This window comes from Mus pahari, unplaced genomic scaffold, assembly GCF_900095145.1.
Source record: "Mus pahari unplaced genomic scaffold, PAHARI_EIJ_v1.1 scaffold_10336_1, whole genome shotgun sequence".
NCBI lineage: Eukaryota > Metazoa > Chordata > Mammalia > Rodentia > Muridae > Mus > Mus pahari.
Genome location: NW_018393480.1, coordinates 23,330 through 36,032, shown reverse-complemented (window position 1 = coordinate 36,032; position 12,703 = coordinate 23,330). Strand labels below are relative to the sequence as shown.

At 40.1% G+C, this 12,703-nt stretch overlaps 1 long non-coding RNA gene across 1 annotated transcript; it reads left to right on the top strand.

Moving 5' to 3' along the window:
* The first annotated feature begins 8,984 nt into the window (after positions 1-8,984).
* On the top strand, positions 8,985-11,011 carry LOC110315552. Its single transcript, XR_003843206.1, has 3 exons — positions 8,985-9,106; positions 9,517-9,577; positions 10,594-11,011. It is a non-coding gene; the product is annotated as an uncharacterized LOC110315552 (long non-coding RNA).
* The last annotated feature ends 1,692 nt before the right edge of the window (positions 11,012-12,703 follow it).

Sequence of the window (12,703 nt, the reverse complement as noted above, 5' to 3'; positions counted from 1 at the left end):
TGGAATGGCAGAGCTCAATAGGCCTGGACTATCTAAGTCATTTGATCTCCTCTCATCCAGTAGCAGTGCTGCTACTTGCCTGAGGTCCAGCAGGGTGACCCTAGATAGTGATGGACTCTGNCAGCCTATATTTTTCCATTATACTTACAGCATTTCCACCATCTCTCTTCTTCTCCAAATTCCTTCATAGACAATTTATTGTTTTTCCTGAGGGCTATTTTTTTCCTGAACAACAGTTACTGTTTGAATGTGACCTATGTTTTCCTGCAGGACTTCTCAGCTATGGAGCAAATTGATGGCTGAACTGACTCTAGGTAGTGCTCAGTAGACCGGAACTGTCTGAGTCATTTGATCTCTTCTCATCCAGTAGCAGTGCTGCTACTTGCCTGAGGTCCAGCAGGGTGACCCTAGATAGTGATGGACTCTGGAAAGAGCTAACACTCAGTAGCTACAGTAGGAGGTACCTTGTGGCTTCATTCTAAGATTCTCCTCTGAAGCAGCCCTACAAGCAATACTATGGTGAGTGTGGCATCCAGTGTTTAGGATGGTAAATTCCATGAGCAGGAAGAGCAGGTTGGCTGAGCTGTCAGAATGTGTTCTGCTGGGACTGGGAAGCATTGTTAGAGAGACAGTAGCTCTGCTCTTCCATGTAGTGACCTGGGCAGAAGAAAATTATACCACTAAGTATGGTTTAACACAGACAACAAAGGGAGTGAAAATAAAACATGGTCCAGAATTGAACTGTGAATCTATCTGTGGTTGGAGATTATGTGTTTGTACATAGAATAAACTCTGATCACTGTAGATTAGGATTTTTGACAAATAACAACTTCAATTGGTTAAAAGCTTGGTTTTTTTTCCCCTGAAATCATAGACTAGAATATACATTTGATTCTTTTCATCACATGTTGTCATTGCAGACTGAAAGAGTAACTCAAACAACTTTGTTTTGTTCCTCTGTAGTATAGAACTATATATTTTTTAAAAGATGTATTTATTTATTATATATATGTAAGTACACTGTAGCTGTCTTTAGACACTCCAGAAGAGGGAGTCAGATCTCCTTATGGATGGTTGTGAGTCACCATGTGGTTACTGGGCTTTTAACTCAGGACCTTTGGAAGAGCAGTCGGGTGCTCTTACCCACTGAGCTATCTCACCCACCCCGAAGTATATTTTTATGCCATTCATTTTAGAATGTATACGAAAGACATACAGAAAAGNTCTCATTTATGGAAATACCCTAGAAAATACTGGTTGATAGCTCATATGNAACAATTTAGACCTTATGTTTTTTGCCAGGCACCTTTAATCCCAACACTTGGGAGGCAGAAGCCGGCAACACCCAAGGCTACACAGAGAAACCCTGTCTGATTGTCAGATCGATTTGTCTGAATAGGATCATATTCTGCTTTCTTGATGTACTTAGGAGACCTGAGTGGTGGTGACTCTGAATGACATCAAGGGTTTTTTTCATTGTTTGTTTGTTTTTTGATCTGAGGAACATGAACCTCAAACAGAAGTCACTCTAAGGCTACATACAAGAGGCATTTATAAAAGAGCCATGGATTAGGGATGAACAGCTTAGAGTTCAGTGCTTGGGGTGTACCTGAGAACCAGCTGGCTCCTATTGTACTCTGTATCCACTCAGCTGTGGTTGGTCAGCCCCTCCAGGTCTTCCACTCTTTGTTTTTTTTTTTTACCTGGCAGCTACCTGTAGCTGTCAGTAACAACACCCAGAAGGCCCCATTTGGCAGTCTCCCATTGTCCCTTAAAGCTCCTCAGTTCCCACTATGTCATCCCTGAAACATGCCTGCATGGTAGGAATTGTATATTCTAAAGAAACATACATATCTAAAGAGACATTCACATTCCTCTCTGTATAGCCCTGGCTGTCCTGGAACTCACTCTGTAGACCAGGCTGGCCTCAAACTCAGAAATCCACCTGCCTCTGCCTCCCGAGTGCTGGGATTAAAGGCATGCACCACCATACCTGGCTACCTATCCACTTTCTACATACATAGAGAGATCCATGCTCTGAGTTCTGTTTATCTGGAAACCTTTACTAATACAGATAGGTTTTTTTCACCTTCCCACTTGGGAAGATGTGTTTGCTAACAAGAGTACTCCATAGTGATTAGAATCCATGTCCTGCTTTTCTCCCATGCTTGTCTGGAGAATCATATTGAAAGGGCAAAATAAACCACATTTGTCTCCATTTAAGGATCCCATTTGTTTCCATTTGAGGACCAATTCTGATATAAAAAAAAATATATACCAGCTTCAGGAATAAACTGTAAATCCCAAAATAAGTCATAAGACACCAGGTCTAGGAACAGACCACAAAATCCAGAAGATGGTAGAATCCCCTTCCAGAGACCAGACTGGCGATAAACACAGAAATGGGGAACTATCTCAAAAATGCTTCATTTTCATCTGGAGAAAAGTTCATGACGTAGGAATGCAAATCATTGAAAACCTGCGATGCCCTGGCACCCATCAGTGAAAATTGAGATTGCCCTCTCCTAGAGAGTTCCAATTGTTTCCTATAAGGAGGTGTTCGTGCCTTTGTCTGGGGTCCTCATTGCAAAGAATGCTGGTTGTTTCTGCAGAATAAGTGCTTGTTGTTTTTCCATACTATGAGAATATGGGGTCTTCCTTCAGTGATTTCTTGGGCCCTTACAATATATAGGAGGTGAGTATTAGCTGCAGTAATCCTGACATCAGTGTAAAATCACAGAAACAAATATTATATTTTGTGTCTTAAAATGTCTCTTTAATTGTTAATAGGCACGGAACCATTCTGCCTATGGATCATAAACTACATGGATCATATAGTTTACTCTGCTCCAAGGTGAATAATTATTATCTATAATAATATCTATCTGGAGTCAACGAAGAGGAGGAAAGGCAGAGGAGGGGATGTAGAAGAAGAGGAGGAGGAAGAACAGGAAGAAAAGGGGAAGGAGAAGGAGAAGAGGAGGTGTAGAAAGAGGAAGGGGAGGAGGAGGACTAGGAAGATGAGGAGGGGGAAGATATTCATGTTGAGTGCTGGAAGACAGAAAGAAGCTATTGGAGGACAGGCAAATGCGATACTGAAACAAAAATCTTGCAGGTATGGAAAAGACCAGCTTTTTATACTTAATTCCTGGGCCAGGAAACTATTTGGTATGTGCCTTTAGTGCTCATGTCACTCTCGGCTGACTGGCCAATCAGGGCCTCCAGGAAAACCACTCCATCAGGAGAAGAGGCGGGTCCTTCCGGGTGCTTTGTTTAGTGTTGCAGGTTCATCTCCATTTCTGGACAGCCTTGAATGGTTGGTGCAACTTGCTTTGACCTCTTCTGCTGGGTGCCTTGGAGTAGTACTGGCGAGCTATTGAATCTCATCATGGTGAGCATGGGACCACTGCCCCTAACTGAAGGAGCAGTGGTCTGAGAAGCAGGAGTCTTGGTAGTGGGCCCTCCCCTGGGTTAGGTAGAAACTAGCAGCCACCTGTAAGGTACCATAAGGTCTTAGCCACTAGATGTACTCAGCAGTGGCATCTCAATAACTTCATTAAAACATTAAAACTGAACATTTTTCAGGGTTCACAGACCTGGAAAGTCTATATCTAAGCTGACTAAGGAATTGAACTCATTTCTATAAACCAAATTGCTATACTATCACCAGTTCAATCAATACAGAATACCTTTAAAACTGGTGTGACTGTGCCTAACAGGAATGTTAGTCTTCTTGTCTGAAAATGCACAGCCTGATAGAAATGAGGTGGATAATTCTTATTAACACCTAGTGCACTTGCTTAGACCTGGAGCCTAAGGGACGATAAAGCCTGCTTAACTGTCTAAAATATTATCTATGTTTATATTTGAATGATTTAAGCCTTCTCATTCCTTCCTACAACTGAGTCTCCAAACCTGAGCTTGATGTGCCTATTTACCAACCCAGCAACCCTCAGTCCCTACATCTTACAGGGTGTTGCTGGCTTACCCTGACTTTTAGCTCAGGGTGGTGGGATGTGGTACCCTTCCCCCAGCTGATGGCTCACATGCCTCTAACCTGATTATACAACTAATAGCTTAGTACTGGGCTTCAGGTTCCCAGGATTAATTTATTCACTTTTTTATTTGTTTACATTTTAGTTCTTGTTGATCTGTGAAAGTCTTTTCCTTTATTGTGTGGGCAGACTCTGTGAGCTGGGCAGATCACTCACAAAGCATTTTGCCTGGGGTGACCTGAATTCAGATACCAACACCCATGTTAACTAGCTGCTACACCAGATCCAGAGGGTCTGAGACCCTCTTCTCTGTGTGTCACTCACACACACACATGGATAATATTCTCTCTCACGCATAAATACATACACATGAAAATAGGAAAACACATGTTTTAAAAAGAGCTAATATATTGCAATTAAAGCAAAGCAAGGAAGTTTATGTGTGCAATAAAAATCATACAATGTTTATTTTAAAAAATATTCTGTTGCGGGGCGTGGTGGCGCACGCCTTTAATCCCAGCACTCGGGAGGCAGAGGCAGGCGGGTTTCGGAGTTTGAGGCCAGCCTAGTCTACAAAGTGAGTTCCAGGACACCCAGGACTATACAGAGAAACCCTGTCTCGACAAAACCAAAAAAAAAAAAAAATCTGTATTATTTTGTATTTTTTTAAACTTTCTGTTTTGTAAATCTTGTAGACACCTACATCTAATTATCATTCATAGGAAACAACATGGTTTATAAGTGATCCTAATACATATACTTTTGTTTTAATATAAACGAATGAAATGTTTTTAGTTATCAACCCTCTTTCTTTCAAATTTGAAGTATCAGAATGCTTAATCTCCTCAATACATTGGAAGAGCCTCCACTCCCACTTCATTGCACATTACTGTCAAAGGAGAGAACTAGAATGGACAGGATGAGTGCTGGCCACTGATTTTGTAATTGTTATTCTGATTACAATCTTGCAGTTTTTGTTTTTGTTTTTGTTTTTGTTTTTGTTTTTTTTTTTGGTTTTTCGAGACAGGGTTTCTCTGTATAGCCCTGGCTGTCCTGGAACTCACTTTGTAGACCAGGCTGGCCTCAAACTCAGAAATCCGCCTGCCTCTGCCTCCCAAGTGCTGGGATTAAAGGTGTGTTCCACCACACCCGGCTTGCTTTCATTTTTGTACTTGTGTTTCTATCATCAGCTTCCCAAAGAATGGAATGTGGTCTGACAGACCGAACCAAATACACATGTTTGNTACTTGAGATACTTTTGGTTTGAGAATTTAATCACAACAATTCGAAGAAGCAAGTTAGAACAAATACAATGGCAAGCAAAAGGTGACTTTGCAGCTGGACAGGACCTAGGAATGTTGTCCTTTGTAAGTATGTTGAAAGAATAGGATCTTTAGATGACAAAAGGCCATCTATATTCATCTTAATTAACTGTTCTTGTAGATCCCAGAAGATGGCCTGTTAAGAGTAATGCATGGAAAGGAAATCAATGTCTTAGAATTTCAGTTAAGTGCTCCTGCTGACTCTGCAATTGTTAGAAGTAGGGGTGACCATAGTCTTACTTAGCAATTCCATTCAAGACCTGCTGCAACTGTGGTCCACCCGTGCTGGCGTCCATCCCAATTCAGAAGCCAAACTCAGCACGACACCCATGTTGTGTAGGTTCTTGATCAAGAGTGATGCAAAATTTAAGGTCATAGATGCTTGGTCTGTGGTTCAATTCAGCACTGTTCCAGCCATCTGTTCAGCAGATGTCAGAGCCTGGGAGAGTTCATTGCTTGAAGCTATGAGAATGAAGCCTCAGTTGCATTTTCTGAGTACAGGATGTTGAGATACACAACATATGAGACATCTGCTGTGGAGATCCGCATATACAGAGGAGAAGTAACCAAGCCAAGAGATAAATGAGAAGCTGTCCCTTAAAATGAAGCCACACATGTCTGAGACAGAGCCATAATATTTTCTGTTTCTCCTGCTGGCTTCTTGCCTTGCTCCATCTGCCCAATGTACCCATTCCTGTCTATTGGAATGGGAAGGGATATTCCGTGCCATTTTGTGTTATAAAGATATAACTTGCTTTCAGATTTTAGAATATGTGACAGTACAAAGATTGCTTTGAGTGTCAAAAAAGACGCTGGACATTTGAACAGTGTATATAGTGTTACAGACTTTAATCCCTGAAGTTGGATTAAATGCATTTTTCTCATGGAATGACCATGAGCCCATAGTGACCAAGAGCAGAGAGCATAATTGGGTGAATGAAAGACAATCCAGATAGTTTCTTGGCTTTAAATTCTTGTCTCTTCTTGGTGTCTTTCCTTGGTGAGAACATGGAGGATTTTATAGAAGCCCAACTAGATACAATTCCTTATTGAGTTGGGATTTGAGTGTCTATAGACTCAATGCATTTCCTCTTCTTTCTGTTTATTTGGTTTTGCTTGAAATTCGTCCTTCAGCTTCCTTCTTATGTCCTTCCTTCCTNTTGTGCCTTCCCCATAATCTACCTCTGTCCTTAAATTGCATTAGATACAGTAGAAGCAATAGGTAGATATTCAGGGCCAAGCCATTTGGCTTAACAGATGTTTTGTATTTTTTAAATTTTCTGTTTTGTTTTTGAAGACAACATTTGTCTTTGTGGCCCTGGGTGTCCTCAAAGTAGTCCTGTATGTCAGTCAGGCCTTGAATGTAGAGATCAAATTGATTCTGGCTTTAAGTGCAGGGATGAAATGAGGGCCAACATGCCTGGCCTTCTTTAAATTATTATTTACAGATGGGCCTGTAATGTATGTGTTTTCGTATGTCAGGGATATGCTTTTGGGCTGAGCTTCACCCATCTCTTGATTTCTGAAATTTTGCGGACATTATCATTCCATTTCCCATGGTGCCACATACTCATGATGTTAATACTGCTGAGACGTCTCAGTCATCACAGGGCAGATGCTGACCACCTTTCTACCTGTCGTGTTTGTTGTCACTTATGTTAGGAAGACTGTGAGTCTTCTGCCTGTGTGCATGAGTATGCACCTCATGTGTGCCCAGTCCTCACAGTGGACGGAGATGGCCTGAGACATCCTGTGTGTGGAATAGTAGATAGCTGTGAGTCCTGTATAAATACAGGCAATTGAGCTCACTTATTTACAGGACCAGCAAGAGCTCTTCATGTTGCATGTAGTCTTTTAAATTCCCTGCCTTAGTACTTGTCAGGGACACTTCCAAACCCCATGCTCTGGTTCCGTTAGGATTGTGGATGAAAGTCACACGCATGCACACACACACACACACACACACACACACGTACACACACACACATATTAATTAATATCTTACCCTGCCTTATGGTTCAGGGCCTGGGCTTTTCCAAGTCTTCCCCAGCTAGTGTGTCCTTTCCTTTACTCCTTGCTCAATCCTCTATATCTGCCCTAACCATAGTTCTTCTGTTAACGTCTCCTTGCTCAACATCTTTTAAAAAAAATATTTATTTATTTATTATGTCTAAATACACTGTAGCTGTCTTCAGACACACCAGAAGTGGGTATCAGATCTCATTACGGATGGTTGTTAGCCACCATGTGGTTGCTGGGAATTGAACTCAAGACCTTTAGAAGACCAGTCAGTGCCCTTAACCGCTGAGCCATCTCTCCAGCCCCCTTGCTCACCATCTTAAATCTGCTCTCCCTTAGTTGCATTTTGAGTACCCCACCTGAGGAAATGGCCAGTGATCGATCACTCTCCGTAGTTTTTCACATGGCTGAGGATTCTCTTCCAAAGGATGGCAAATCTCTTTCCTGTCTCCTTCTCTTTCCTCACCTTTGCAAACCTACAAGTCCCACCCCTCCCACCCGTCCTTTGGCTGCTGTCAACTTTATAGATCATTAAAAATCCACTTAGAGACAAGGACCTTCGGGACTTACTGACATATTCCCAGTCAGAGCATCAGAACCATGCCCTATACTTCCTAGCTGAGCTCTCTCTCCCGCCATATGTTGTTTACATCTAATCATCATTAACATTGGGAACATTTTCTTCTGTGCAATTGTAACTGTTTAAACATACATTCCCTTTTGGTAACATCTTGCTAATGTTACACTTGGACCCAGCGCCCATCAGGATTCTGGAGGAGGGATACATACCTGGATTGCATGTGTGACTCATTACTATTCAACTAAAATCCTATACATTCTTTCTATCTTTATAGTTTGGTTGGTTAATTCTGGCAGGGAACACAGAGTCTTACTATATACCTTTGTCTATCCTAGAACTCATTATATACATCACCCTGCTATCTGACTCAATGTGTTACTTCTACATCTCTCTCCGGACTGTAGTTTTTGGGGGGGAGGTTGTTTTTTTTTTTTTTTTTTTTCAAGACAAGGTTTCTCTGTGTAGTCCTGGCTGTCCTGGAACTCACTCTGAAGACCAGGCTGGCCTCAAACTCAGAAATCCACCTAGTTTTAAAGGCCTATGCCAATAGACCCAGGTTGCCTACTGATTTTTTTAAAGACCTATTTATTATTACATCTAAGTAGACTGTAGCTGTCTTCAGATGCAGCAGAAGAGGGTATGAGATCGCATTATGGATGATTGTGAGTCACTATGTGATTGTTGGGATTTGAACGGTGTTCTTACCCACTGAGTCATCTCTCCAGCCCCTACTGATCTTTATAGTTAGTAATTGTTAATGTTAATACACATTTCTTTGATGTATGGGAAGCACGATTTATCTTGTAGAGCTTCTCTCTTTATATCAGTAATTGACATTTCTCTAGACAGGCTACATCCTATTCAAAGGGCTGAGAAATGACAGGGGTGAACCTCTTTATTTAGTTTCCTTTTAATATGACTTGGTAGTTAACAGTAGAACTTCTGTGTAAGGAAATAAGTGGGTCAGGCCCCAGATTTATATGAACACATTGTCTAGGAAGAATACCTGTCCAAAGTTGTCTCTATTGTCCTCTCTTTTGTGCTCATGTATGGGATACTTTAGAATGCCGTGACATATGAGGATGGCCATGTGACCTTCACTCAGGAAGATTGGGCTTTGCTGGATCCTTCCCAGAAAAAGCTCTACAAAGATGTCATGCTGGAGACCTACAGGAACCTCAGTGCTGTAGGTAAGACTGAACCCTTTCCCTGTTGTAGAATTGGAGAAAACATTTTGTTTCTTTTGATGCTCTTCTGTAATTTCCACCCTTTTTTTTAAAGATTCATTTATTTATTTGTAAGTATTTATATGTAAATACACTGTAGCTGTCTTCAGACATTCCAGAAGAGGGAGTCAGATCTCGTTATAGATGGTTGTGAGCCACCATGTGGTTGCTGGGATTTGAACTCNGGACCTTCGGAAGAGCAGTCGGGTGCTCTTACCCACTGAGCCATCTCACCAGCCTGCTCTTCTGTAATTTCAATTGAGATGGACGAAGAATGTGGTGAATAAATCATGCATGACTCTAAAGTTCACAGAAGATAGTAACTTACATTTTGGAAAATTTCTATACATACATTTTCTGTTACTCTACTTTAGGCTTTATTTGGGAAGACCAAAATATTGAAGAATATTGTCAAAGATCTAGAAGACTCAGAAGGTAATTTTCATGTACAAGCTCATACAAATGTATCTCTGAAAAAATTGTAATGTGTGCAAAAAGTTTTAAAGAAAAGCAACAGTGTAAATAATCACATATTGAAGTCTATTGATGATTGTTACATTGTAACAAAACCATGGTCCTCAATGTCCTGTATCTGATTTGTTTTTGCAAGGCTTTCCTTTAGGAAAGAGGACATGGAAACAATGCCTTAGTGTATATCCCTATTTGTAACAAAGCCATATTAGAGCTATACTGTACAACTGAAAGTCCCTTTCTGATATTTTTTGGAAAAGATACACACATAGAATAGTTGATATATATATCAAGTATTCTGGTTTTTTTCTTTTTTTGTTTTCTTTTTTTATATATCAACAATTCTAAGAAGGGAATAGTCTATAGTAAAGCTCTAGTCACTCATATATTAGTAACATAGTGACATTGCTAAGTTTAGCGAGACAGGCAGGTTATGGGAGGTAAGAGGGATGTTGTGCAGTAACCTTAATCCCTTTATCACATGTCTATGTGGAACAAAATGTGAAACTCTGTGAATGTTATATTCAAACTTTTAGTTTGTTACTTTTCCTCTCATAGGTATATCATTCATCATAATGGATACAAACCATATATACAAAAGGGATATTGAAGGAAACTGTGTATCTATCATCCCCCCCCAATCTCTTTCTCTCACCCATATCAATTAGAAGATATATAGTGGGTGCCAATTAGAATAGACTTTTGAACAAGATACAAGTTTACAATTAATTGTTTTTCCAACTTATTTAGCAATACATCAGCAACATCATTGTGTAGAAAATTCTCTTAAGTACTAGGAATGTTAGAAATACTTCTCTTTCTCCTGATTCACTTTGGAAATATAGTATGACCCTTAGTATAGGACAAATTGGAATACACTTAGTGTGGTAAAGTTCTTTGTTCTACCTTTCTTCAAGTATTGGGGTTTCTCACCTCCACTAATCACTCTCCCTCTAAACATTATATTGCACCCCCTACAGGCACACAGAATTGCTAATGAGAAGACTTCCCCAGATTTCCCAGAATGCAACATCGTCTCCGCCCACTATCGCTTGGACCCGCCTACCAGATACTCATCTCCACCTCCGCAGCAGCTTCTAAGGGACTCAAGGGCAGGCTGGGAATCCTTCCTTGTACTTAAGAAAGTCCGATTATTAAACGAGAGTGCTCTGATCAGCGAATCGACAGGGCATCATTCATTTTCCTTTAGCAGCCCTATTCTCTTTCAGGATGTTTAAACCCTTCAGTACGAACCCAGTCCGAAGTGTTTGTGCGCATGAGGGAACACACATTCAAGTACAGGAAAAGAACTTTTATAGAAAAGAATATGCAAAGCAGAGCAATGTAATAATGTTAATACTATCTCAGGTATCTTTTTTTAAAATTATTTATTATATGTAAGTACACTGTAGCTGTCTTCAAACACCCCAGAAGAGTCAGATCTCATTACGGATGGTTGTGAGGCACCATGCGGTTGCTGGGATTTGAACTCAGGACCTTCGGAAGAGCAGTCGGGTACTCTTACCCGCTGAGCCATCTCACCAGCCCCATCTCAGATATCTTTTGATTAAAAACAATCTATAACAAACGGGAGCAGCATGAATGTAAACAAAGTTATAAAATCTTGAGGTCGTCCCAGCACTTGGGAGGTAGAGGCAGGTGAATTTCTGAGTTTGAGGCCAGCCTGGTCTACAGAGTGAGTTCCAGGACAGCCAGGGCTACACAGAGAAACCCTGTCTCGAAAAACCAAAAAAAAAAAAAAAGATCTTGAGGTCGGATGCCTCTTTATATTTAGACAATTAGTAACATTAAATCACACAGAAGAAAGTATTCAGCAGTGTGATAAAGCTTTCACATGTGCCACTTATCTTCTCAGACATGACAGAAGTCAGAGTGCAGAAATACCATCTGAAGATACTCAATGTGNTAAAGCCTTTGCTTTACATGCTCACAGTCATGCTCAAAGGCAAGAAAGGATTGATACAGAAAGGAACCCACATGAAGTTATTCAGTGTGTTGAAGCCTTTGCACCTTATATGAGTCGCCAAATACATAAAAGAANACAAACTGGACAGAAACCCTATGAATGTAATCAATGTGGTAAAGTGTTTCAAAATCACAGTCATCTTANAAAGGATGAAAGAATTCATACTGGAGAGAATACCAATGTAATTAATGTTGTAAAGCTTTCTCATATTCCCGGACTCTTTACATGCACAAAGGAGTTCATAGTGGAGAGAAACCCTAGAAATGTATTGAATGTGATAAAGCCTTTTCTTGCNATGATAATCTCNAAACGCATAAAAGAATTCATACTTGAGAGAAACACTACAAATGTAATGAATGTGATAAAGCCCTTACACAACACAATCAACTCCAAAAGCATAAAAGAACACATACAAGAGAGAAACCCTAAAAGTGTAATGAATGTGATAAAGCCTATTCACATCATGATAGACTCCAGATACATGAAGGAATTCATTCTGGAAAGCAACCCTTCAAATGTAATGAATGTGATAAAGCCTTTGCACAACACATTCATTTTAAAAGGTATGGAAGAATTCATACTTGAGAGAAACCCTACAAATGTAATCAATGTGATAAAGCCTTTCCACAAAATAGTATTCTACAAAACCATAAAAGAAATCATACTGGAGAGAAAACCTAAAACTGTTCAATGTGATGAAGCCTTTTTGTAATACAGTAATCGCCAAATACATAAAGAATTCATACAGGAGTGAAATACTACAAATGTAATCAATGTGGCAAAACCTTTTCCTGGCATGATAGTCTCCACATACATAAAACAATACATACTGCAGAGAAACCCTACAAATGTATTCAATTGTGATAAAATCATTACAAACCATAGCCATCTTTAAAAGCTTGGAAGCATTCATACTGGAGAGAATTCCCGCCGATATTATCTATGTGACAAAGCCTTTTCCCAACATTATAGTTTACAAGTTCATAAAAGAAGACATACTGGAGAGAAACCTTACAAATATGATCAGTGTGAGAAAGCCTTTTCAAAACACAGTCATCTGCAAAAGCATGCAAGAATACATATTAGAAAGAAAACCTACAAAG